This window comes from Chlorocebus sabaeus, chromosome X, assembly GCF_047675955.1.
Source record: "Chlorocebus sabaeus isolate Y175 chromosome X, mChlSab1.0.hap1, whole genome shotgun sequence".
In the NCBI taxonomy this organism is placed as follows: domain Eukaryota; kingdom Metazoa; phylum Chordata; class Mammalia; order Primates; family Cercopithecidae; genus Chlorocebus; species Chlorocebus sabaeus.
In genome coordinates, this window is record NC_132933.1 from 66,827,684 (window position 1) to 66,855,610 (window position 27,927).

General features: G+C 37.7%; 1 pseudogene; it reads left to right on the forward strand.

The window, feature by feature from the left end:
- Positions 1–10,053: 10,053 nt before the first annotated feature.
- On the forward strand, positions 10,054–12,071 carry LOC103232292 (histone deacetylase 1 pseudogene; annotated as a pseudogene).
- Positions 12,072–27,927: the final 15,856 nt, after the last annotated feature.

A 27,927-nucleotide genomic window follows, 5' to 3' on the forward strand; every position in this document is an offset into this window, starting at 1 on the left:
ATAAACTCCTGGACACATACACCCTCCCAAGACTGAACCAGGAAGAAATTGAATCGCTGCACAGACCAACAACAAGCTTTGACATTGAATCAGTAATAAACAGTTTATCAACCAAAAAAAAAAAGATCAGGGAGATTCACAGCTGAATTATACCAGATGTATAAAGAAGAGCTGGTACCATTCCTACAGAAACTATTCCAAAAAATTGAGAAGGAGGGACTCTTCCTCAACTTATGACTGTGAGGTCAGCATCATCCTTATATCAAAACATGGCAGAGACATGGCAGAGACAAAACAAAAATACAGACAAACAAATGCGGAGAGAATTAATTCACCACAACCAATCCAGCACTACAAGAATTGCTAAAAGGAGCTCTAAATCTTGAAACAAATCCTCAAAATATACCAAAATAGAAGCTCCTTAAAGCATGAATTTCACAGGACCTATATAACAATAACACAGTGAAAAAGAAACCAAAGTATTCAGGTAACAACTAGCACAATGAATAGATGAGTACCTCATATCTCAATACTAACATTGAATGTAAATGCCTAAATGCTCTGCTTAAAGGATACAGAATGACAGAATGGATAAGAATTCGCCAATCAAGTTTCTGCTGTCGTCAGGAGGCTCACTTAACACTTAGGGACTCACACAAACTTAAGGTAAAGGGTGGAAAAAGATATTCCATGGAAATGGACAACAAAAGTGAGCAGGAGTAGCTATTTTTATATCAGGCAAAACTAACTTTAAAGCAACAGCAGTTTAAAAAGACAAAGAAGGGCATTATACAATGATAAAACAACTAGTTCAACAGGAAAATGTCTTCATTTTAAATATATATGCACCCAACACTGGAGCTCACAAATTTATAAAACACTTACTAGTAGACCTAAGACATGAGATAGATGACAACACAGCAAAAGCATAGGACTTTAATAATCCACTGACAGCACTAGACAGGTATCAAGACAGAAAGTCAACAAAGAAACAAGGGACTTAAACTATGCCCTACAACAAATGGACTTAACAGATATTTACAGAACATTCTACCAAATAACTACAGAATATACGTTCTATTCATCAGCACACGGAACATTCTCCAAGTTAGACCATATGATAGGGCACAAAACAAGTCTCAGTAAATTTCAGAAAATCGAAATTATATCAAGAACTCTCTCAGACCACAGTGGGATAAAATTGAAAATCAACTCCAAAAGGAACCCTCTAAGCCATGCATATACATGGAAATTAAATAACCTGCTCCTGAACGATCCTTGGATCAACCATGAAATCAAGATAAAAATTAAAACATTCTTTGAAGTGAATGACAGTAGTGACACAACCTTTCAAAGCCTCTGGGATATAGCAAAAGCAATGTTAAAATGAAAGTTCATAGCATTAAATGCCATATCTAAATGTCTGAAAGAGCACAAACAGACGATTTAAGGTCACACCTTATGTAACTGGAGAAACAAGAACAATCCAAACCCAAACCCAGCAGAATAAAAGGAATAATGAAGATCAGAGCAGAACTAAATGAAATTAAAACAACAAAAAATACCAAACAGAAATGAAAAAAAAAAACTGTCTTTGTTGAAAAGATAAATAAAATTGATAGACTATTAGTGAGACTAACCAAGAAAAGAAGAGAGAAGATCCAAATAAGCTCAACTAGAAAAGAAACAAAAGATATTACAACTGATACCACATAAATACAAAAGACTATTCAAGGCTACGATGAACACCTTTACATGCAAAAATAGAAAACTATTTTTCTATACATATCCATATATAGAATGGATATATATAGAAATATATATAGAATATATCCTGGAAATATATTCCCTGAAATATACAACCCTACTAGGTTAAACCAGGAAGGTATCGAATCTCTGAAAAGACCAATAACAAGCAGCGGGATTGAAATGGTAATTTTGAAATTGTCAAAAAAAGAAAGTCCAGGACCAGAAAGGTTGACAGCTGAATTCTATCAAACATTCAAAGAAGAATTGGTACCAATCCCATCCTATTGACACTATTCCAAAAGATAGAGAAAAGGGGAATCCTTTCTAAATCATTCTATGAAGCCAGTATCACCCTAATACCAAAACCAGGGAAGGACATAACAAGAAAAGAAAACTACAGACCACTATCCCTGATGAATATAGATTCAAAAATCCTCAACAAAATACTAGCAAACCAAATCCAACAACACAGCAAGAAGATAATCCATCATAATCAAGTGGGTTTCATACCAGGGATGCAGGGATGGTTTAACATACATAAGTCAATAAACATGATACACCACATAAATATAATTTAAAACAAAAGTCACACGATCATCTCAATAGGCACAGAAGAAGCATTTGACAAAAATCCAGCATCCCTTTATGACTAAAACCCTCAGCAAAATTGGCATAGAAGGGACATACCTTAAGTTAATAATAGCCATTTAATACAAACCCACAGCCAACGTTATACTGAATGGGGAAAAGTTGAAAGCATTCCTCCTGAGAACTGGAACAAGATAAGGATGGGCATTTTTCACCACTTCTATTCAACATAGTACTGGAAGTTCTAGCCAGAATAATCAGACAAGAGAAAGAAATAAAGGGCATCCAAACTGGTAAAGAGGAAGTCAAACTGTCACTGTTTGCTGTTGATATGATTGTATACCCAGAAAACCCTGAAGACTCATCCAAAAAAGTTCTTGGAACTGGGAAATGAATTCAGTAAAGTTTCAGTACACAAAATTAATGTTCACATATCTGTAGCTCTGCTATACACCATCAGTGACCAAGCTGAGTTAAATCAAGACCTCAAACCCCTTCACAATGGCTGCAAAAAATAAAATAAAATACTTAGGAATATGCCTTGGCCGGGCGCGGTGGCTCAAGCCTGTAATCCCAGCACTGTGGGAGGCCGAGACGGGCGGATCACGAGGTCAGGAGATCGAGACCATCCTGGCTAACCCGGTGAAACCCCGTCTCTACTAAAAAAAAATACAAAAAACTAGCCGGGCGAGGTGGCGGGCGCCTGTAGTCCCAGCTACTTAGGAGGCTGAGCCAGGAGAATGGCGTGAACCCGGGAGGCGGAGCTTGCAGTGAGCCGAGATCCGGCCACTGCACTCTAGCCTGGGCGACAGAGCGAGACTCCGTCTCAAAAAAAAAAAAAAAAAAAAAAAGGAATATGCCTAACCAAGGAGGTGAAAGACCACTACAAGGAAAACTACAAAACAATATTGAAAGAAATCACCAGTAACACAAACAAATGGAAACACATCCCATGCTCATAAATGGGTAGAATCAATATTGTGAAAATGATCATACTGCCAAAAGCAGTCTACAAATTCAATGTAATTCCCCTCAAAATGGCACCATCATTCTTCACATAACTAGAAAAAACAGTACTAAAATAAATGTGGGACCAATAAAGAGCCCACATAGCCAAAGCAAGACTAATAAAAACCAAACAAAACAAAAAAAACCAAACAACAACAACAAAAGAACCACACATATCTGGAGGCATCACATTACCAGACTTCAAATTATACTTTACGACCATAGTCACCAAAACAGCATAGTACTGGTATAAAAATAAGCACATAGACCAATGGAACAGAATACAGAACCCAGAAATAAACCCAAATAGTTACAGCCAACTGATACTCGATGAAGCTAACAAAAACACAAAGTGGGGAAAGTACACCTTATTGAACAAATGGTGCTGGGATAATTGGCAAACCACATGTAGAAGAATGAAACTGAATCCTCATGTCTCATCTTATACAAAAGTTAACTCAAGATAGATCAAAGAATTAAATCTAATACCCAAAACCGTAAAGATTCTAGAAGATAACATCAGATAAACCCTTCTAGACATTGGCTTAGGCAAAGAGTTCCTTACCAAGAACCCAAAAACAAATGCAAAAAAATTGAAGATAAACAGATGGGACTTAATTAAACTAAAAAGCTTGTACACATCAAAAGAAATTATCAGCAGAGTTAAGGGACAACCCACAGAGTGGGAGAAGATCTTCACAATCTTTACATTTGAAAAAGGACTAATATACAGAATCCAGTTCTTCAAAGAACTCAAACAAATCAGCAAGAAGAAAACAAACAATCCCATCAAAAAGTGGGCTAAGGACATGAATAGACAATTCTCAAAAGAAGATACACAAATGGCCAACAAACATATGAAAAATGCTCAATAACATTAATTATCAGAAAAATGCAAATCAAAACCACAATGTGATACCATCTTACTCCTGCAAGAATTGACATAATCAAAAAGTTTAAAAACCAGTAGATGTTGGAATGGATGTGGTGAAAAGGGAACACTTTTACACTGCTGGTAAGAATGTAAACTAGTACAACCACTACAGAAAACAGTATGGAGTTTCCTTAAAGAACAAAAAGTAGATCTACCATTTGATCCAGCAATTCCACTACTAGGTAACTACCCAGAGGAAAAGAAGCCATTATATTAAAAAGATACTTGCACACACACGTTTATAGCAGCACAATTTGCAATTGCAAAAATATGGAAACAACCCAAATGCCCATCAATCAATGAATGGATAAAGAAAATGTTATATATATATATATACACACACACACACACACACCATGGAATACTACTCAGCCACAAAAATAGATGAGATAATGACATCTGCAGCAACCTGAATGGAATTGGAGACTATTATTCTAAATGAAGTAACTCAGAAATGGAAAACCAAACATCATATGTTCTCACTCATATGTGAGAGCTAAGCTATGAGGATGTAAAGGCATAAGAATGATACATTGGACTTTGGAGACTCTGGAGAAAGGGTCAAGGATGGTGAGGGATAAAAGACTACACATTGGGTACAGTGTACACTGCTCAGGTGATGGGTGCACCAAAATCTCAGAAATCACCAATAAAGAACTAATGTAACCAAACATCACCAGTTCTCCAAAAACCTATAGAAATTTAAAAAATTTTGTAAAAGGAAAAGAAATCCACATGATTATCTCAATAGAGACATAATAGGCTTTCAATAAAATTCAAAACCCCTTCATGTTAAAAACTCTCAATAAACTAGTTATTAAAGGAATACACCTCAAAATAACAAGAGCCATTTATGACAAACCCACAGCCAACATCACACTGAATAGGCAAAAGCTGGAAGCATTCCCCTTGAAAAGCAGCACAAGTCAAGGATGTCCCCTCTCACTACCCCTATTCAACATAGTATGGGAAGTCCTGGTCAGAACAGTAAGTCAAGAGAAAGAAATGAAAGTCATCAAATAGAAAGAGAGGAAGTTGAACTATCCCTTTTGGCAGATGACATGATCTTATACCTAGAAAACCCCATAGTCTCAGACCAAAAGCTTCTTAAGCTTCAGCAAAGTCTTGGCATACAAAATCAATGTAGAAACATCACCAACATCTGTATAAAACAAGAGTCAAACCAAGAGCCAAATCAGGAATGCAATCCCATTCACAATCGCCACAAAAAGAATAAAATACCTAGGAACACAACGAACCAGAAAAGTGAAAGATCTCTACAAGGAGAGCTACAAAAAAGCTACAAGGAGCTGCTCAAGAAAAATCAAATGTGACACAAACAATTGGAAAAACATTCTATGCTCACGGATAGGAAGAATCAATATCGTTAAAATGGCCATACTGCCCAAAGCAATTTACAGATTCAATGTTATTCATATCAAACTACTAAGGACATTCTTTACAGATCTAGAAAAAAACTACTTAAAACTTCATATGGAACCAAAAAACAGCCTGAATAGCCAGGGCAATCCTAAGCAAAAAGAAAAAAGCTGGAGGCATCATGTTACCAGACTTCAAACAGTATTACAGGGCTACAATAACAAAACAACATGATACTGGTACAAAAACAGACACATAGACCAACGTAACAGAATAGAGAGCCAAGAAATAAGGTTGCACACCTACAACCATCTGATCTTTGACAAAGCTGACAAAAACAAGCAATGGGGAAAAGACTCCCTATTCAACAAATGGCACTGGGATAACTGACTAGCCACACAGAAGATTGAAACTGGACCCCTTCCTTACACTATATACAAAAATCAGCTCATGATGGTTTAGACTTAAGTGTAAAACCCAAAACTATAAAAACACTGGAAGACAACCTAGGAACTACCATTCTGGAAATAGGAATGGGCAAAGATTTCATGGCAAAAATGCCAAAAGCAATTGCAACAAAAGCAAAAATTGGTAAATGAGACCTAATTAAACTTAAAAGCTTCTGCACTGCAAAATAAACATACATCAATACAGTAAACAGACAACCTATAGAATGGGAGAAAATATTTGCAAACTGTGCATGTGACAAAAGTCTAATATTCAGCATCTATAAGGAACTTAAACAAGTTTACCAAAAAAAAAAAAAAAAAAAAAAAAATCCATTACAAAGTGGGCAAAGGACATGAACACACTTTTCAAAAGAAGACATACATGCAGCCAACAAGCATGTGAAGAAAAGCTCAACATCACTGATCATTAGAGCAATACAAATCAAAACACAATGAGATGCCACCTCATACCAGTCAGAATGGCTATTACTAAAAAGTCAAAAGGTAACAGATGCTGGCAAACTTGTGGAGAAAATTGAATGCTTATTCACTATTGAGTTCATTAGTTCAACCATTGTGGAAAACAGTGTGACAATTTCTCAAAGAGCTAAATCCAGAGATACCACTCAACCCAGCAATCCCATTACTGGGTATATGCCCAAAGGAATATAAATCATTCTATCATAAATACACATGCACATGTATATTCACTGCAACACTATTCACAATAACAAAGACATGGAATCAATTAACATACCCATCAATGGTCAACTAGATAAAGAAAATATGGTACATATACACTGTGGAATACTATGCAGCCATAAAAAAGAAAAAGATCATGTTCTTCACAGGAACTCATATAGTGCTGGAGACCATTATTCTTAGCAAACTAACACAGAAACAGGAAACCAATTACCGCATGCTCTCACTTATAAGTGGGAGCTAAATGATGAAAATACAAGGATGCATGGAGGGAAACAACAGACTCTGGCACCTACCTGACGGTGAGGAGTGGCATGAGGGAGAGGATCAGGAAGCATAACTCATGAATAGTAGGCTTAATACCTGGGTAGCAAAATAATCTGTACAACAAACCCCCCTGACACGAGTTTACCTATATAAAAAAGTTGCACATATACCCCTAAACATAAAATAAAAGTTAAAAAAAGGTTTGGTCATTCTAATTGTGACTGTGTAGTAAATAATTCTACTCCAAATTGAAATCAATAAATATTATCTAAGAGATGCAATCACTCAAGAAAGATTGTCTAATTTGTTGTTACTCTTGATTAAACACAATTTATGTGAAAATCTTGACTATAAAAAGTACTTAGTGACTATTCTGAAATTAAGGGAAGGCAAATTATGTAAAACAAATCCACAATAATTTGCAAAAAAAAAAAGAAATATACGTTTATTCTATTGGTCATGAAGCTATTTCCCCATGTTAGATTCTAAAAGTTTCATACATGTTTAGATTTTCAATCCATTGAGAAATCCATTTTTGTGGTGTGAATAAGGGTCTTTCCTTCATACAAATATAAAAATGACCCGTTTAAGCAAAACATTTCTTCTCCGTTGCATTTAAACTATGTTATAAATCTTGTGAACATACATGTGTTGATCTGTTTCTGGATTATCGATTCCATTATTTTATTTACAGATGCACCAATAATACCATGCTGAACTAGTCCACATCTATTAATGATAAGCTTTCATGTCTGGTGGTTTCGTTTTATTCTTCCTCGCTGTGATTGCTCTGAATATTCTTATGCTTTTGCAGTCCCAATATAATTTTTAGAATTGACTTGTCAGGCCGGGCACAGTGGCTCATGCCTGCAATCTCAGCACTTTGGTAAAATTTAAAGGTCAATCTCCCTAATGAACATAAACAAAAATTTTTATTATATATTATAAAATTGAATCCAGTGATAAAATACATTGCTATGATCAAGTTTGGTTTACTCTGAATTCAAAGGTGATATGATATTTTTCAAAATTATTTAATTATTATATCAAAGTTTTGATAGCTTTAGTTTCATGAGTACTCTCTCGTCCTATGATATATTTAACATATTTTTAAAGAAAATACTTTAATGTGGCTGGGTGTGGTGGCTCATGCCTGTAATCCCAGCATTTTGGAAGGCCAAGGCGGGCTGAGTACTAGAGGCCAGGGGTTCAACGCCAACCTGGCCAACATGGTAAAACCCTATCTCTACAAAAAACACACAAACAAACAAACAAACAAAAAAAAACCTTAATATGAACTTAATAAATATTGCATTCATTATAATAATAAAAAAATTAATTTTGTCAAGAAAAATCCATTTATCATCAATTATTTGAATGGGTAAACATCAAGGAAAAATGAGAAAAGAGGTATAAATTAGAAAAAGTCTATGAGAATCTCAATAAATGAATTAGGATGAAGGTTAAAATTCTATACCTGTTTGTAATAAGAAAAACATTTACAGCAAACCAGGAATAGAAGAACACATCCTTAGTATATGAAACAAAATCTTATAGCAAACATCATGTTTAGTGGTGAAATATTAAAAGTTTTCCCCCTTAGAGTGGCAATAAAACAAGAACACCTGTTGTCATCACTTACATTCAACACTGTAATGAAAGTGCCAGCCAGTGAAATAAAGTAGCAAAAATAAATAAAAGGTAAAAGCATTAGAAGTGAAAAAATAAGAGATTTATTATTTGCTTATGACACTGTTATGTATTGAAAAGATTAAAATAATCTATAAACATCTGTTAGAAATAGTAAGTGTATTAGGAAAGTTCACTGGATGAAAGGTCAATACACAAAAATCAATCAGTATTAAAATTTGAGGAAATAAAAGATACTTTTTATGATAGCATCAAATACCTAAGAACAAATCTAACAAAACACATGCAAAAGCCCTATACAGAAAGCTATCAGACATTATTGAGAAAAATTCAGGAGGACCAAAATAAATGGAGGGATATGCCATGTTAATTGAAAACTCTATATTATAAAGACGTCAGTTAGTTGCAAATTGGTATATTTTGACCCCTACGAAAACTTCAGCAGATTTTATGTAGAAACTGATATCTCAATTCTTTTTTTTTTTTTTTTTTGAGACAGAGACTCGCTCTGTCGCCCGGGCTGGAGTGCAGTGGCCGCATCTCAGCTCACTGCAAGCTCCGCCTCCGGGGTTTACTTTGCCTCAGCCTCCGGAGTAGCTGGGACTACAGGCGCCCGCCTAGTTTTCTGTATTTTTTTAGTAGAGACGGGGTTTCACCGTGTTAGCGGAGATCAGGATGGTCTCGATCTCCTGACCTCGTGATCCGCCCGTCTCGGCCTCCCAAAGTGCTGGGATTACAGGCTTGAGCCACCATGCCCGGCCTCTTTTTTTTTTTTTTTTTTTTTTTTTAAACGGAGTCTTGCTCTGTCGCCCAGGCTGGAGTGCAGTGACATGATCTCGGCTCACTGCAACCTCCGCCTCCCGGGTTCAAGCGATTCTCGTGTCTCAGCCTCCTGCGTAGCTGGGATTACAGGCGCTTCTCACCATGCCTGGCTAATTTTTGTATTTTTAATAGAGATGAGGTTTCTTCATGTTGGCCAGGCGGGTCTCAAACTCCTGACCTCAAGTGATCCACCCACCTTGGCCTCCCAAAATGCTGGGATTACAGGCATGAGCCACCACACCCAGCCACATTAAGGTATTTTATTTTAAAATATGTTAAATATATCATAGGATAAGAGAGTACTCATGAAACTAAAGCTATCAAAACTTTGATATAATAATTAAATGATTTTCAAAAATATCATATCACCTTTGAATCCATAGAAGAAACCAAACTTGATCATGACAACTGTTCACTTTATTACTGGATTCAATTTTATAATAGATAATAAAAATTTTTGAGGGCAGATGGACCGACCAATGGTAGGGACGAGAGGCGAGCAAGATGGCGCAGACGCAGGGCACCCGGAGGAAAGTCTGTTACTACTACGATGGGGATGTTGGAAATCACTACTACGGACAAGGCCACCCAATGAAGCCTCACCGAATCCGCATCACTCATAATTTGCTGCTCAACTATGGTCTCTAGCAAAAAATGGAAATCTATCGCCCTCACAAAGCCAATGCTGAGGAGATGACCAAGTACCATAGCGACAACTACGTTAAATTCTTGCGCTCCATCCGTCCAGATAACATGTCGGAGTACAGCAAGCAGATGCAGAGATTCAACGTTGGTGAGGACTGTCCAGTATTCGATGGCCTGTTTGAGTTCTGTCAGTTGTCTACTGGTGGTTCTGTGGCAAGTGCTGTGAAACTTAATAAGCAGCAGACGGACATCGCTGTGAATTGGGCTGGGGGCCTGCACCATGCAAAGAAGTCTGAGGCATCTGGCTTCTGTTATGTCAATAATACCGTCTTGGCCATTCTGGAACTGCTAAAGCATCACCACAGGGTGCTGTATATTGACATTGATGTTCACCATGGCGACTGCGTGGAAGAGGCCTTCTATACCACAGACCGTGTCATGACTGTGTCCTTTCATAAGTATGGAGAGTACTTCCCAGGATCTGGGGACCTACAGGATATTGGGGCTGGAAAAGGCAAGTATTATGCTGTTAACTACCCGCTCCGAAATGGGATTGATGACGAGTCCTATGAGGCCATTTTTAAGCGGTCAGGTCCAAAGTAATGGAGATGTTCCAGCCTAGTGCGGTGGTCTTACAGTGTGACTCAGACTCCCTATCTGGGGATCGGTTAGGTTGCTTCAATCTAACCATCAAAGGGCACGCCAAGTGTGTGGAATTTGTCAAGAGCTTTAACCTGCCTATGCTGATGCTGGGAGGTGGTGGTTACACCATTTGTAATGTTGCCCGGTGCTGGACATACGAGACAGCTGTGGTCCTGGATACGGAGATCCCTAATGAGCTTCCATACAACGACTACTTTGAATACTTTGGACCAGATTTCAAGCTCCACATCAGTCCTTCCAATATGACTAACCAGAACACGAATGAGTACCTGGAGAAGATCAAACAGCGACTGTTTGAGAACCTTAGAATGCTGCCGCACGCACCTGGGGTCCAAATGCAGGCGATTCCTGAGGACGCCATCCCTGAGGAGAGTGGCGATGAGGACGAAGAAGACCCTGACAAGCGCATCTCGATCTGCTCCTATGACAAACGAATTGCCTGTGAGGAAGAGTTCTCCGATTCTGAAGCAGGGGGGCCGCAAGAACTCTTCAAACTTCAAAAAAGCCAAGAGAGTCAAAACAGAGGATGAAAAAGAGAAAGACCCAGAGGAGAAGAAAGAAATCACAGAAGAGGAGAAAACCAAGGAGGAAAAGCCAGAAGCCAAAGGGATCAAGGAGGAGGTCAAGTTGGCCTGAACAGACCTCTCCAGCTCTGGCTTCCTGCTGAGTCCCTCACCTTTCTCCCCCAACCCCTCAGATTTTATATTTTCTATTTCTCTTTGTATTTATATAAAAATTTATTAAATATAAATATCCCCAGGGACAGAAACCAAGGCCCTGAGCCCAGGGCAGCTGTGCTGGGTGAGCTCTTCCAGGGGCCGCCTTGCCACCCATTCTTCCCCAGTTCTTAACTTTGAACCATAAAGGGTGTCAGGTCTGGGTGAAAGGGATGCTTTTATGCAACCATAAGACAAAATCCTGAAATGTGAAGTGCCTGCTTAGTAGCTTTGGAAAGGTGCCCTTATTGAACATTCTAGAAGGGGTGGCTGAGTCTTCAAGGATCTCCTGTTCTTTTCAGGCTCCTAAGGTAACATCAGCCATTTTTAGATTGGTTCTGTTTTCATACCTTCCCACTGGCCTCAAGTGAGCCACGAAACACTGCCTGCCCCCTGTCTTCTCCTAATTCTGCAGGTGGAGGTTGCTAGTCTAGTTTCCTTTTTGAGATACTATTTTCATTTTTGTGAGCCTCTTTGTAATAAAATGGTACATTTCTATATAAATAATAATAATTATAATTTTTATTTACATCTATTAGGGATATTGGCCTTTAATTTTCTTATTATGTCCTTGTCAGATTTTCTCGTATTATTATAATCACATAAAATGAGTCCAGAACCATTCCTTCCTTTCTTATCCTCTGGAAGAATTTGTGTGACACTGATGTTATTTTTCTCTTAAATGTTTTGAAAAATTTACTATCATCTGAGGCTAAATTATTCTTTGTGGGAAAGTTTTTAATTACAAATTTGATTTCTTTAATAGATATAATATTATTCAAATGTTATACTTGTGATAGTTTTCATAAATTGTGTTTTTTAAAGAAGTTTTCTATTTCATCTAAAATTGAATTTATTGTCATAAGATTAAATCAATCTCTTATCTTTTTAATATCTGTAGAATCTCAGTGGTATCCCTCTTTTCACCCAAGATGTTGGCAATTTGTGTCTTATCTTTTTTTGTCTTGATCAGTTTTGGCAAGAGTTAATCAATTTTATTAGTCTTTCGGAAGAACTAAATTTAAGCTTGTAGACTTAGTCTATTAAATATTTTCTGTTTCTTTAATTAATTTCTGCCTTTATCCTTATTATTTTCCATCATCTTTAATTAGGTAGAATTTGTTCTTTTCCTAGTTTATTTATTTATTTATTATTTATTTATGAGGATAGATAGGTGTATATATTTATGGGGTACATAAGATGTTTTCATACAAAAATGCAATGTGAAACAAGCACATCATGGAGAATGGGGTATCCATCCCCTCAAGCATTTATCCTTTGTGTTTTGAACAATTCTATTACATATCTTATGATATTTTAAAATGTACAATTAAATGATTATTGACTATAGTCACCCTGTTGAGCTATCACAAAGTAGGTCTTATTCATTCTTTCTATGTTTTATTTTCTATTAACTTTCTTTTTTTTTTTTTTTTTTTTTTTTTTTTTGAGACGGAGTCTCGCTCTGTCGCCCAGGCTGGAGTGCAGTGGCCGGATCTCAGCTCACTGCAAGCTCCGCCTCCCGGGTTCATGCCATTCTCCTGCCTCAGCCTCCCGAGTAGCTGGGACTACAGGCGCCCGCCACCTCGCCCGGCTAGTTTTTTTGTAGTTTTAGTAGAGACGGGGTTTCACCGTGTTAGCCAGGATGGTCTCGATCTTCTGACCTCGTGATCCGCCCATCTCGGCCTCCCAAAGTGCTGGGATTACAGGCTTGAGCCACCGCGCCCGGCCTCTATTAACTTTCTGTTTCTATTTTCTATTAACCATTCCCACCTCCCTCAGCCCCCACTACCTTTCCCAGCCTCCAGTAACCACCCTTCAACTCTCTATGTCCATGAATTCAATTGTTTTGATTTTTAGATACCATACTTAAGTGACAACATGTGATGTTTATCTTTCTGTTCCTGGATTATTTCACTTATTCTCTTGTCCACTTATTCATTTATTATTTATTCACTTATTCTCTTTCATGGCTCAAGAGTATCCCATTGTGTATATGTACCACATTTTCTTTGTCCATTCATCTCTTGATAGACATGTAGGTTGCTTCCCAAGCTTAGCTATTGTAAACAGTGCTGCAACAAACACAGGAGTTCAGATATCTCTTCAATATACTGCTTTCCTTACTTCTGGGTATATACCCAGGAGTGAAATAGCTGGATCATGTGGTAGCTCAACTTATAGTGTTTTGAGGAATCTGTTTTCCATAGTGGTTGTAGTAATTTACATTCCCACCAACTGTGTCCAAGGGTTCCCTTTTCCCCACATTCTCACCAGCATGTAGCATTGCCCACCTTTTGAATATAAGCCATTTTAACTGGAGTGCAATGAGATCTCATTGCAGTTTTGATGTGCATTTCTCTGATGATCACTGATTTTGAGCACCTTTTCATATGCCTGCTTGCCATTTTTATGTCTTCTTTTGAGAAATGTCTATTCAAATCTTTTGCCCATTTTTTGTTCAGCTTACTAGATTTTTTTCCTACAGAGTTTTTTGAACTCTCTATATATCCTGGTTATTAATCCCTTGTCAGATGAGCAGTTTACAAATATTTTTTCCCATTCTATGAGTTGTCTCTTCACTTTGTTGATTGTATCCTTTACAGTGCAGAAACTTTTTAACCTGATGTGATTCCATTTGTCCATTTCTGCTTTGGTTGCCTGTGCTTGTGGGGTATTGTTTAATATATTTTGGGCCAGATCAATGAATTGGAGATTTTCCCCAATGTTTTCTTGTAGTACCTTTATAGTTTCAGGTGTTAGATGTAAGTCTTTAATTCACTTTAATTTGATTTTTGTATGAGGTGAGAGAGAGGGGTCCAGTTTTAATTTTTATTGAATATGAATATCCCATTTTTCTAGTATCATTTATTGAAGGAGCTGTCTTTTCCCCCAATGGATCTTCTTAGCAATTTTGACAAAAATGAGTTCATTGTAGTTGTGTGTATTTTTTTTCTGTCTTCTCTATTCTATTCCATTGGCCTATGTGCCTGTAGTTGTGTGTATTTTTTTCTGTCTTCTCTATTCTATTCCATTGGCCTATGTGCCTGTTTTATGCCAGTACCATGCTGTTTCAGTTCCTATAGCTCTGTAGTATAATTTGCAGTCAGATAATGTGATTCCTCCAGGTTTGTTTCTTTTTAATTTGGATAGCTTTGGCTATTGTGGATATTTTGTGGTTCCATATAAATTAAGAATTGTTTTTTCTATTTCTGTGAAGAATGCCACTGATATATTGATAAGGATTGCATTGAACATGTAGATTGCTTTTGATATTATGGACATTTTAACAATATTGATTCTTCCAATCCATGCACATGGAAGAATATTTTTCCATTTTTTGGTGTTCTCTGCAATTTTTTTTCTTTTTCTCTTCAATTTTTTTCATCAGTGCTTTATAGTTTTCATTATAGAGATCTTTCATTTCTTTGGTTAAGTTAATTTCTAGGTATCCAATTTTATGTGTGGCTATTGTAAATTAGATTTTTTTTTTCATACTATTCACTGTTGTCATATGAAAATGCTACTGATTTTTGTATGTTGGTTTTGTATCCCACAACATTACTGAATTTGTTTATTAGTTCTAACAGCTTTCTTGTGGAGTCTTTAGGTTTTGCCAAATGCAAGATTATGTCACCTGTAAACAAGAATAATTTGACTTCTTCCTTTCTAATTTGGATGCCATTTATATCTTTCCCTTGTCTAATTGCTGTAACTAGGACTTCCAGTACCATGTTAAATAACAGTGGTGACAGTGGGTGATGTGGTTTGGCTCTGTCTCCCCAGTCAAATATCACCTTGAATTGTAATAATCACCACGTGTCAAGGGTGGGACCAGGTGGAGATAATTGAATCATGGGGGTGGTTTCCCCATACTGTACTCGATAGTGAGTGGGTTGCAATGACATCTGATGGTTTTATACGGGGCTTCCTCTTTCATTTGGCTCTCATTCTCTTTCCTGCCACCCTGTGAAGAGGTGCCTTCTGCCATGATCTTAAGTTTCCTGAGGCCATCCCAGCCATGCAGAACTGTGTGTCAATTAAACATCTTTTCTTTGTAAATTACCCAGTCTCAGGCATTTCTTCACAGCTGCATGAGAACAAACTAATACAGTAAATTGGTACCACAGAGTGGCATGCTGCTATACAGATACCCAAAAACATGGATGTGACTTTGGAACTGGGTAACAGGCAGAGATTGAAACAGTTTGGAGGACTCAGAAGAAGAAAGGAAAATGTGGGGTAATTTGGAGTTTCCTAGAGACTTGGAGGGCTCAGAAGCCAGAAAGATGTAGGAAGGTTTGGAACTTCCTGGAGACTAATTGAATGGTTTTGACCAAAATGCCAATAGTGATATCAACAATGAAGTCCAGGTTGAGGTGGTCTCAGATGGAGATGAGAAACTTGTTGGAAACCAGAGTAAAGGTCACTATTGCTATGCTTTAGCAAATAGTCTGGTAGCTTCTTGCTCCTGCCCTAGAGATCTATGGAACTTTGAACTTGAGAGAGATGATTTAGGGTATCCAGCAGAAGAAATTTCTAAGCAGCAAAATGTTCAAGAGAAGCATAGCATAAAAGTTTCAAAAATTTTCAGCCTGGCAATGGGATAGAAAAGAAAAACCTATTTTCTGGGGAGAAATTCAAGCTGGCTGCAGAAATTTGCATAAATAATGAGGTACTAAATGCTAATCATCAAGACAATGGAGAAATGCCTCCAGGGCATGTCAGAGATTTTCTGATCACAAGCCTACAGGCCTAGGAAGGAAAAATGGTTTTGTGGGCAAGGTCCAGGTCCCCACTGCTGTTTGCAGCCTTGACACTTGGTGCCCTGCATCTCAGCAGCACCAGCCATGGCTAAAAGAAGCCAACATATCGCTCAGGCCATTGCTTCACAGGGTTCAGGCCCCAAGCCTTGGCATCCTCCACAAGGTGTTGGGACTGCAGGTGCACAGAAGTCAAGAGTTGAGGTTTGGGAACCTCTGGCTGGATTTCAGAGGATGTATGGAAAGGCCTGGATGTCCAGGCAGAAGTTTGCTGCAAGGCAGAGTCCTCATGGAGAACCTCTGCTAGGGCAGTGCAGAAGGGAAAGGTGGGGTCGGAGCCCCTACTTAGAGTCCCCACTGGGGCACTGCCTTGTGCAACTTTGAGAAGAGGGCCACCACCCTCCAGACCCCAGAACAGTAGATCCACTGACAGCTTTCATAGTGTGCCTGGGAAAGCCACAGACACTCAAGGCCAGCCCATGAAAGCAGCCAGGAGTGGAGCTGTACCCTGCAAAACCATAGAGTCAGAGCTGCCCAAGACTCTGGGATCCCACCTTTTGCATTTGTGTGACCCGAATGTGAGACATGGAGTCCAAGAAGATTACTTTGAAACTTTAAGGTTTGATGACTACCCTATTGGATTTCAGACTTACATGGGGCCTGTAACCCTTTTGTTTTGGCCAATTTCTCCCATTTGATTTGGGTGTATTTACTCAATGCCTGTACCCCCATTGTAACCAGAAAGTAACTGACCTGCTTTTGATTTTACAGGCTCATAGGCAGAAGGGACTTTCCTTATCTCAGATGAGACGTTGTTCTTGAACTTTTTAGTTAATGCTGGAATGAGTTAAGACTTTGGGGGACTGTTGGGAAGGCATGACTGTTTTGAAATGTGAGAAGGACATGAGATTTGGGCAGGGCCAGGGCAAAATTATGTGGTTTGCCTATGTCCTCACCCAAATTTCACCTTGAATTGTAATAATCTCTATGTGTTAAGGGTGGGACCAAGTGGAGATAATGGAATCATGGGGGCAGTTTTCCCTATGCTGTTCTCGTGATAGTGACTGAGTTCTCATAACATCTAATGGTTTTATAAGGGGCTTCCTCCTTCACTTGACTCTCGTTCCCTCTCCTGCCACCCTGTGAAGAGTTGCCTTATGCTATGATCCTAAGTTTCCTGAGGCCTCCCCAGTCATGCAGATCTGCGAGTCAATTAAACCTATTTCCTTTATAAATTACCCAGTCTTGAGTAGTTTTTTATGGCAATGTGAAAATGGACTAATACAGTGGGCGTCCTTGTCATATTCCAGATCTTAGAGGAAAGATACGTTCCTTCCATCCCCAGGTTTTTGAGGGTTTTTATCATGAAGGAATGCTGAATTTTATCAAATGCTATTTCCGCATCAATTGAAATGATCACATAGTTTTTATCCTTCATTCTGTTGATATGTCATTTGTTTCAAGGAATTTTTCAATTTCCTTCTTAATTTCTTCATTGACCTACTGGTCATTCAGGATTGTGTTGTTTAGTTTCCATATATTTGTATAGTTTCCAAAATTCCTCTTGTTATTACTTACTAATTTTATTCCATTGTGGTCAGAGAAGGTGATTGATATTATTTCAATTTTTTGAATGTTTTAAGACTTGTTTTGTGCCCTAATATATGATCTATCTTTGAGAATGATCTATGTGCTGAAGAAAAGAATACATATTCTGAACTCTTGGATGAAATGTTCTGTAATTATTTAGATCCATTTGGTCTACAGTGCAGATTAAGTCTGATTTTTTTTTTTTTTTTTTTTTTTTTTGGTGATTTTCTGTCTGGAGGATCCATCCAATGATGAAAATGGTGTGTTGAAGTCTCCAGCTATTATTTAATTGTGACCTATCTCTCTATTTAGCTCTAATAATATTTTCCTTATATATCTGGGTGCTCCAGTGTTGGGCACATGTATATTTCATATATATTTTAAATTGTTGTATCCTCTTGCTGAATTGACCACTTTATCATTATATAGTGACCTTCTTTGTCTCTTCCTATAGTTTTTGTCTTGAAATCTATTTTATACACTATAAGTATAGCTACTTCTGCTCTTTTTTGGCTCCATTGGTATGGAGTATCTTTTTCTATCTCATTCTTTTCAGGCTATGTGCTTCTTTATAGGTGAAGTATTTTCTTGTAGGCAACAGATCAATGGGTGTTTTTTTTCACCCATTCAGCCAGTCTATGTTTTGTTTTTTTTTTAAATCAGAGTTTAGTTTGTTTACCTTCACTTTTATTATTGATAAGTAAAGAATTCCTGCTATTTTATTTCTTTTCTGGTTGTCTCGTGGTCTTCTCTTCCCATTTTCCTTCCTTCTTGTTTTCCTTTATTGAAGGCTATTTTCTCTGGTGATATAATTTAGTTTTTTGCTTTATATTTTCTGTGTATCCATTGTATATTTTATGGTTTGAAGTTATCATGAGGCTTGGAAATACTACGAATAACCCATATTTTAACCTTATAACAACACTGTTAGCATAAGAAAGCAAACAAGTGAAAAGCAAACTAATAAAAACTCTATGGCTTACCTTCTTTGTCCACCTGCTTTTTATTGTTTCTTTTTTTTGTTTTGTTTTGTTTTTTTTTTGTGAGGCAGTGTTTTGCTCTGTCTGCCAGACTGAAGTGTAGTGGCAGAATATTGGCTCACTCGATCCTTGATCCTTTACCTTCACCTCCTAGGCTCAATCGATCCTTTCACCTCAGCCTCTCAAATAGCTGGGACTACAGACACACACCATCACACCTGGATAATTGTTGTATTTTTTGTAGAGACAGATTTTCGCCATGTTACCCAAGATGGTCTCGAACTCCTAGAGTTAAGCAATTTGCCTGCTTCAGCCTCCCTAAGTGCAGAGATTAAAGACATGAGCCACCACACCCAGGAACTATTTAATGTTTTGTTGTTTGCATTTATATATTATTGTACTGACTAGGTCTTACTCCTGCCATTTTGTTATTTGTTTTCTTTTCTTTTTTTTCTGTCTTCCTTTAGTAAAGTTGATTTTATCTGGTGATATGATTCAGTTTCTTGCTTTACATTATTTGTGTATTTACTGTATGTTTTTTGGTTTGTAGTTACCACGAGGGTTTCAAGTACTATCATATAAACCATTGTTTTTAGCTGACAACAACTTAACACTCTTTGCATAAACAAACATACAAGCAAAAAGAAAATTAATAAAAATTGTATGCCTTAACTTTGTCCCCCTACTTTTAACTTTTTATTATTTCTATTTATAAATTATTGTACTATGCCTTGAAAATTTGTTGCAGTTATTCTTTTTTATTGCTGAGTCATTTAGTCTTCTTACTTAGTATGAGAGCAGTTTACACACCACAGCTACAGTGTTATAATATTCCATGTTTATCTGCATACTTACTATTACCAGTGAGTTTTGTACCTTCAGGTGATCATTTATTACTCAATAATATCCTTTTCTTTCTGATTGAAGTACTCCCTTTAGCATTTATTATAAGACCTGCCTGGTAGTGATGAAATCCCTCAGCTTTTGTTTGGGAAAGTTTTTATTTCTCCTTCATGTTTGAAGGATATTTTTGCCAGATATACTATTCTAGGCTAAAAGTTGTTTTTCTTCAGCACTTTAAATATGTTATGCCACTGTCTCCTGACCCGTAAGTTTTCCAACAAAAAGTCTGCTGCCAGATATATTGGAGGTCTATTGCATGTTATTTGTTTCTTTTCTTTTGCTACTTTTACATTCTTTTCTTTATTGTTGATCATAGGGAGTTTGATTGTTCAACACCTTGAGGTAGTCTTCTTTGGGTTAAATCTGCTTGCTGTTCTATAATCTTCTTGTACTTGGATATTGATATCTTTCTGTAGGTTTGGGAAATTCTCTATTATCCTTTGAATAAACTTTCTACCCCTTTCTCTTTCTCTACCGCCTCATTAAGGCCGATAGCTCTTAGATTTGCTTTTTTGAGGCCATTTTCTAGATCTGGTTGGTGTGCTTCTTTATTTTTCTCCTGATACAAAAGAAATAAGAAAAAACAAAGAAGCACATCAACAGGATCTAGAAAGTGCTTTTCAATTATCCTGTCTTCAAGCTCACGAATTCTTTTTTCTGCTTGATCAATTCAGCTACTAAAAGACTCTGATGCCTTCTTCAGTGTGTCACTTGCTTTTTTCAGCTGTAGAATTTCTGCTTAATTCTTTTAAATTATTTTAACTTACTTGTTAAATTAATTTGATAGAATTCTGAGTGCCTTCTGTGTGTTATCTTGAATTTCTTTGAGTTTCTTCAACACAGCTATTTTGAATTCTTTGTCCAAATAGTCACACATCTGTGTTTCTCCGGGATTGACCCTTGGTGCCTTATGTAGTTCATTTTGTGAGTTTATGTTTTCCCAGATGATGTAGATGCTGCTAGATATTCTTTGGTGTTTGGGCATTGAAGTGTAAGGTATTTATTGTAGTCCTCACTGCCTGAGCTAATTTGTAGTCATCCTTATTGCTAAGGCTTTCCAGATACTTGAAGAGACTTGTGTGTTGTGATCTAAGCTGTATATACTTTAAGGTGTATCCCAAGCACAGTAATATTGTGGTTCTTGCAGACTCATAGAGATACCACTTTGAATTTCTTGAACAAGATCTGAATGAATTATATGGATTACCATGCAGACTCTTGTCCTCATTCCCCATTTTCTTTCAAACAGCGTCTCTCTCTGTTCTGAGCCATTTAACACTGTGGGTGGAGTGGCACAAGCACCCCTGAGGCTACTACCACTATGACTGCACTGGGTCATATTTGAAGCCAGCACAGCACTGGGTCTTGCCCAGTGTTGTAACCACTACCGTAAGCCCTGCTGTAATCACTCCCCAGATACTGCCTATGTTCACTCAAGGACCTGAGGCTGTACAATCAGCAAATGGCAAAACCATCAAGGTCTGGATCTTTCCCTTCAGGGTGATGAGGTCCCCCAGGCTCAGATGGGTTCAGAGTTGCTGTCCTGGGACTTAGGAAGAGGAGTCAAAAACCTTAATAATCTACCTGGTCTTCTATTGTACTGTGGCTGAACTGGCACTCGAATCACAAGACACCATCCTTCCCACTCTTTCTTCCCCTTTCCAAAGGCATAGGAGCCTCACCCCATAGCCACCACCACCCCATGCCACAAGGAGTACTGCCAGACTACCACTGATGTTCCTTTAGGGCCTTAGGGCTCTTAAGTTAGCTGTGATGAATGCTGACTGACTGGAACTCACCTTTCAGGGCAGTGGGCTTCCCTCTCCCCCAGGGCAGGTCCAGAAATGCCATCTAAGAGCCAAGTTCTGGAACTGGGGACTCCCAAAAGCCCACTTGGTACTCTACATCCCTGTGGTCATGCTTGTACTTAAGGTGCAAGACAAAGTCCCCTTTGCTTTCCCTCTGGTTTTCTTAAGCAGGAGAAGTTTTGCCCCATAGCCACCACAGGTGATAATGCGCTTAGTCTTGTCTGAAGCCAACAGGTGTCAGAGGATCCCCCAAGGTCTTCAATGTAGTACCTGAGTATTAATGCTTGTTATTTGAGTCCTAAAGTCTCTTCGATTTGCAGGTGATTAATGCTTTCAGGACGGTGTCCTTTCCTTCAAGGCAGCAGGTTCCCTTCTGGCCTAGGGTGTGTCTAACCACGCCATCTGGGAGTTGGAGCCTGGAATGGGGGCCTCACGACTCTAACCAGTGCCCTATCCTACTGTAGCTGAACTGGCATTCAAGATGCAAGCCAAAGTCCTCGCCAGTCTTCCTTCTCCTCTCCCCAAGTGGAACGAAGGGGCCTTTATTGGAGCTGTGAGGTGCTTAGCCTGGAGTTAAAGAAACAGTGATGTTAGCACTCTCTTGGCTGCCCCAGCTGGTGTCTCAGTATGTCTCACCTTCCTTTCCCACAAGTTCACTGTCTCTGGGCCTAGTTCAGCACTGGGAAAGTTGCAGTCCTTATGGCCTAGACTGCCTTTCAAGTTTATTTAGAGTCTGAGAGCACTTTGGTCCTTGGTAGCAGCAAGATTTGTGGGCCCTCAAGTTCAGACCACTGGGATTGGCAAATCCCTTTTGGTTGGGGCTGGTTTAAATGCTTCCTTTGTGGACAGGCATCAACTGAGTTTGGCCTGGTTTTCCTTTGTGCTCTAACAGGACAGCAGTGAGTTCAGTGCTTCACAATTGCTATCTCTCTCTCTCCCAGTGGTCAAAGAAGTTCTCTGCACCAAGCCACAACGGCCTGGGGTAGGGGAGGGGTGGTATTGAGGATTCAAGACTATTTTTTCTATCCCTTCAGTGCCTCTTTAAGCAATATGAAGTTATAACCAGGCACTATGATTGCTCACCTGATTTCTGGTTCTTTTTTTTTTTTGAGATGGAGTCTCACTCTGTCACCCAGGCCAGAGTGCAGTGGTGCAATCTTGGCTCACTCCATTCTCCTGCCTCACTGGGTTCACTCCATTCTCCTGCCTCCTGGGTTCACTCCATTCTCCTGCCTCAACCTCCCAAGTAGCTGGGACTACAGGTTCTCGCCACCACACCGGCTAATTTTTTGTATTTTTAGTAGAGACGGGGTTTCACCATGTTAGCCAGGATGGTCTCGATCTCCTGATCTTGTGATCCATCCGCCTTGGCCTCCAAAAGTGCTGGGATTACAGGCGATTTTTGGTTCTTATGAAAATGTTTTTTCTGTGTAGATAGTTGTTAAATTGGTGTCATTGTGGGGGAGGGGGTGGGAGGTGGGGACATAATCAATGGAGCCTTCTATTTTGCCATGTTTATCTGCCCAGGGTCCCATCCTAGTTTCTTGAGATAAATACCTATGTCACCAGATCCTTCCTCTGTCCAATTTCCTGCAGTGTCTCACTTTGGCAAACTCAATCAGAAGTCAGCCAACATGAGCCTAGAAAACATAACCTCATGGGTTAGTCCCCTTCCATTTCAGAGCAAAACAGAGGAAAGGCAGGCAAGGGATAAATATGACAACCAACTGGCAAACTTCCACTACAGAGTGTAAAATCTGGAGATAAACCTTTGGCAAAACTTGAGGACTCTCTTTAACTGCTTAAAGACTTGTTATATGTGAGAGGGACTTAATATGTTATGTATAAATCCAGAGGTCAGTACTAGTATAAATGGGGGAAATTATAAAAATAGATTATACCTCAATATAAGAAAAAACTTATAACAATGAGAGGCCCACAAATGTAGATGAGATAAAGTATAGAAAATCAGGCACTTTCATAAATTTTTGGTTTGAACACATTTTGACAAGATTTCTCAGAATTTAAAGTACTATTTCACTCAACAATTCTACTTTTAGAGTTTTGTTGCATAAGTCTTATTATAAATGTGCACCAAGAAGTATGTAGAAGGCTGGTTACTAAAGATTGCTTGTGTTACCAAACGACTGGAAACAACGTAAATGTCTATCAACAGGAAACTGACAAAATAAGTTATGATACATCTGTTCAATCACAATGTTGTGAAGCGATTTAAAAATGTGGCAGATCTAGATTTTCCAGAATAATGTCCAAGATAATGTGGAAAAGGCAACATGCAAAGCAGTTTTATAGCATGCTACTATTTACATAGTGTGCTATTATTTGTGTAAAAAGAAAGGAATGCAGATATACACATATGTGCATATTCTTTATATGCACATACAAGCTCTAAAAAGATTAACAGGAAGCTACCAAGTGGTAAAAACAGAAACATTGAAGGCATAGATTTTTATAAATCAGATGAATTAGCACAAATCCACTTTCTTGGTACATTTTTATAGATGAAATGTAGAAAAGTAGCTGAAAGATTGGGTGAATACTAATTAATGAATCAATATCAACTACAAATAAAGTCTCTGTATTGTGCCACAGAGTTCTATCCTCTATTTTGCTCAGCATGGTTAGGAGTGATTTGGATGAGAAAACAGATTATAAATTAAGTAATTTTTTATATCAGAAAACTTATAAAAGTCAGCTGGGCATGGTGGCTCACACCTGTAATCCCAGCACTTTGGGAGACCAAGGCATGTGGATTGCTTGAGTCCAGGAGTTCAAGACCAGCCTGGGCAACATGATGAAACCCCATCCTATAAAGAATAGAAAAATCAGCTGGGCATGGTGGCATGCACCTGTAGTCCCAGCTACTCAGGAGGCTGAGGTGGAAAGATTGGTAGAACCTAGGAGGTGGAAGTTGCAGTGAGCCAAGATCATACCACTGCACTCCAGCCTGGGTAGCAGAGCAAGACACTGTCTCCAAAAAAAAAAAAAAAAGAAAAAAGAAAACTCGTAAAAGGAACAAATACATTCCACTGGATTGCTGGTCAGTGTTCAGTGCTCTTATAAACCAAAGTTATCTACATTCCTTAAATTAACATTTGGATAGAAATGGTGCAAATAAAAGGAAATACTGTCATTGTCATCAATTTCACATTTTAAAAAAGGAATTTGACAATTACTATATTCTGTGTATTTTTCAAGAATAATGAATTTGGAGCCGGGCGTGGTGGCTCATGCCTGTAATCCCAGCACTTTGGGAGGCTGAGGCGGGTGGATCCTGAGGTCAGGAGTTCAAGACCAGCTTGGCCAACATAGTGAAACACCATTTCTACTAAAAATAAGAAACATTAGCTGGGCATGGTGGCGGGCACCTGTAATACCAGCTACTAGGGAGGCTGAGGTAGGAAAATCTTTTGAACCCAGGAGGCAGATGTTGCAGTGAGCCAAGATCATGCCATTGCACTCTAACCTGGGCAACAAGAGTGAAACTCCATCTCAAAAAAAAAAAAAGAAGAAGAAGAATGAATTTGTTTAATTCTGAGTCAAAAATAAGAAGTATTAATTTTCTTTAAATGTTAATAAGAAAGCTATTTAAGTGTTTATTTTTCTTATCTTCCTGTAAACATGTAAAATAAATTATTTGGGGGAATTTTAGTTATTTTAATTACAAAAGTCAATAAATGACAACATTTTAGATTACTTACTGGAGCTATTGCACCTTGTTTAAGAACAAGATACTAAAAATAAATGTCTCAAGGACAATGATGTAAAGAGATTCAGGTCACCACAAAAACAATGATTTGCAGCTCTATAGCTTGATATATTAAAACAATCTTACAAATATTCAGCTATGCTTATGTTTTGAAGCTAAGAAACATAAGATTGGGGTGAAGGAAAGCAGGCACAACATCCTTATTATAAGACTAACGATTATTTCAATGACTTCATATGTACTCAGCATGTGATCACAGTAGAACCTTGCTAGTTGGCAGCCCTTTTTAGGTTCAATTCTTATCAGTAATAACTGTTCACCTATCCAGACTCTCAGTATAGCAGAAGCAGTAGCCCACTTGCAAGAAAGGTCTATCTATTGTTCCCTTGTGGGATCATCAAAAACCATTCAAGCAGACAACATTTGGAAAAATAGATCTTTGTACAAAGTTATTCATCTCAAATGAGTATCTACATAGAGTATTAAAGGATTACTTTATTTACATAGGGTTTTACATGTCATTTTCTTTCCCATCAGACACTTTAAGTATACTCTCATAACATAACCCTTCTTGGATTTTAGTTATTTGTTTTATAGCTAGTAGCATAATGCTCCCAAAAATGGCATAGAAAAACACTGACTGGTGAATTTTCCAAATTATGCTTTGTACCTGGCATATATAGGGTTTGGCTTATTGTTTAGAAAAAAATTAAGGCTATGGAGAGAATATATATATTTGGATTGATTTCTTTATATAATTATTATGTTTATAAGTATACACTATTGATTATTCATATAATATATACGAATCTATCCAAAACAGAAAATTTGATAATGTTTTCTTTCTAATAATGCTCCCCTTTTTTGTCACTTGGGAAACATTACAATTTACCTATAGATACTAGGTAATATTGTTAGAAAGATTTAAGATCTAATAAAGCATTTTCAATCTATGAAAAACACTAATAGTGTCAAGCATAAAACCACAAAGAAATCCTGTTGGTCCTCAAGCACTGTTAATGGATCTAGATCTTTTGGGGGCCACCTATCTGGCATATTACATACTGGTATGAGTTATATTACATTGCATTGATCTGGAGAGAGATACTGGATTTGCAAATTAAAATTCCAGACAAAAATGTGCTGTGTTGCCTTCTATTAAGGAACACATACTATGGACTTTTTTGCTCTCCACAATGATTTCAAGTTTTTAACATTGTTGGCAAAACATTTAATTGCATACATTTAAAAAATACATTTTGATAATAGTGCTAACATGTAAATATCAATTTCCAAAATGCTTGTGAAGGGATTTGTAATTTTATAAATAGTTCAGCTCTATAATATCCTATCAAGCTTAGAGTTCTACCCATAATTAAAAGTGATCCGTTAAATTCTTCTGGAGATGCAATATTACTAGCACTGGTAACTGTACCCTTGCTACCTGGTTGTCAAGTGAAAAGAGGGCTGTTGTTTGCTTGATATGTCTACTCAGCTTCTACTAATGTGAATAAGCAATTCCCAGGGATAAAAATATATATATAGGTCTGGCATGTGAAACACCAACTCATTAAGTTTAATTCTGCAAAGAGATGCGAAATTCTTTCTGACATTACGAGAACAGCAATTTAACAGGCTTTGGTAAACTAAATAGAGAGTGAAATTATTGAAGATTGGAGGAAACAAACTCTCAGATTTTGGCAATAAAAGTCACCAAGATTTTGGTAATCTGACTTGAAAAGTTTTTATAGTATTAAAGAACCACAATACTAAAGGACAATAAAATATGTTGCCAATTACATTTAAAATTATGATAAATATGAGATGCTAATTGTATCATGTGGAGGAACATTCATAGAATGGGAAATCATTTTAAACTCTCCTTTTTCCCCATCGATCTCAAGTTGTTAAAATAAACAAAGACTTCAGGGTATATTTGGAATTCATTTTTTAAAACTCTAGAAATTGAATTTCCAAAATAGTCTTTAGAAATAATTTAGCAAGATGAATAAAATTGCTGGGGAAGTCTATCTCTACTCACGTGGTGAGACTGAGTAAGTCAATTTTTCTATGGCCCTGAATGCAGGATACTGTCATCAGTGTATGGAGAAGCTGAGGTAGAACGTATTCCACCACAAGACCTGACTTGGCCTTGTAGAAGATACAGCTGTAGATCTTTCTAACACCTCTAAAAGAGAGAAGAGTATGGATTATTTTACCTCATATGTCAACTCCTTTCTTTTTCCACTACTCCTGTGCTAACTCTTTTTTTCACATAAGGAGGAAAAATAGGCACTAATAATGCTCTTAGATGCCTATAACATAGACACTTGCATAATCTTGCTTAAAAAATGGATGACATGAACTCTTGAAGTTCTTTATCTTTTCACTGTATTTTTCCTCTAAACACCCAAATTCCCCAATTTTCAGCTCCATGTAAAGCTTCTTCAATCCTTATAATAAAAAATTAATGCTTACAGATTTAAGGAATGCCCCTTCACCCCCTCTCACATATATTTAAGATGAGAAAAAATTGCCACAGAAAAGAAAACAAACAAGAAAATGAAAAGGCAACCTTCA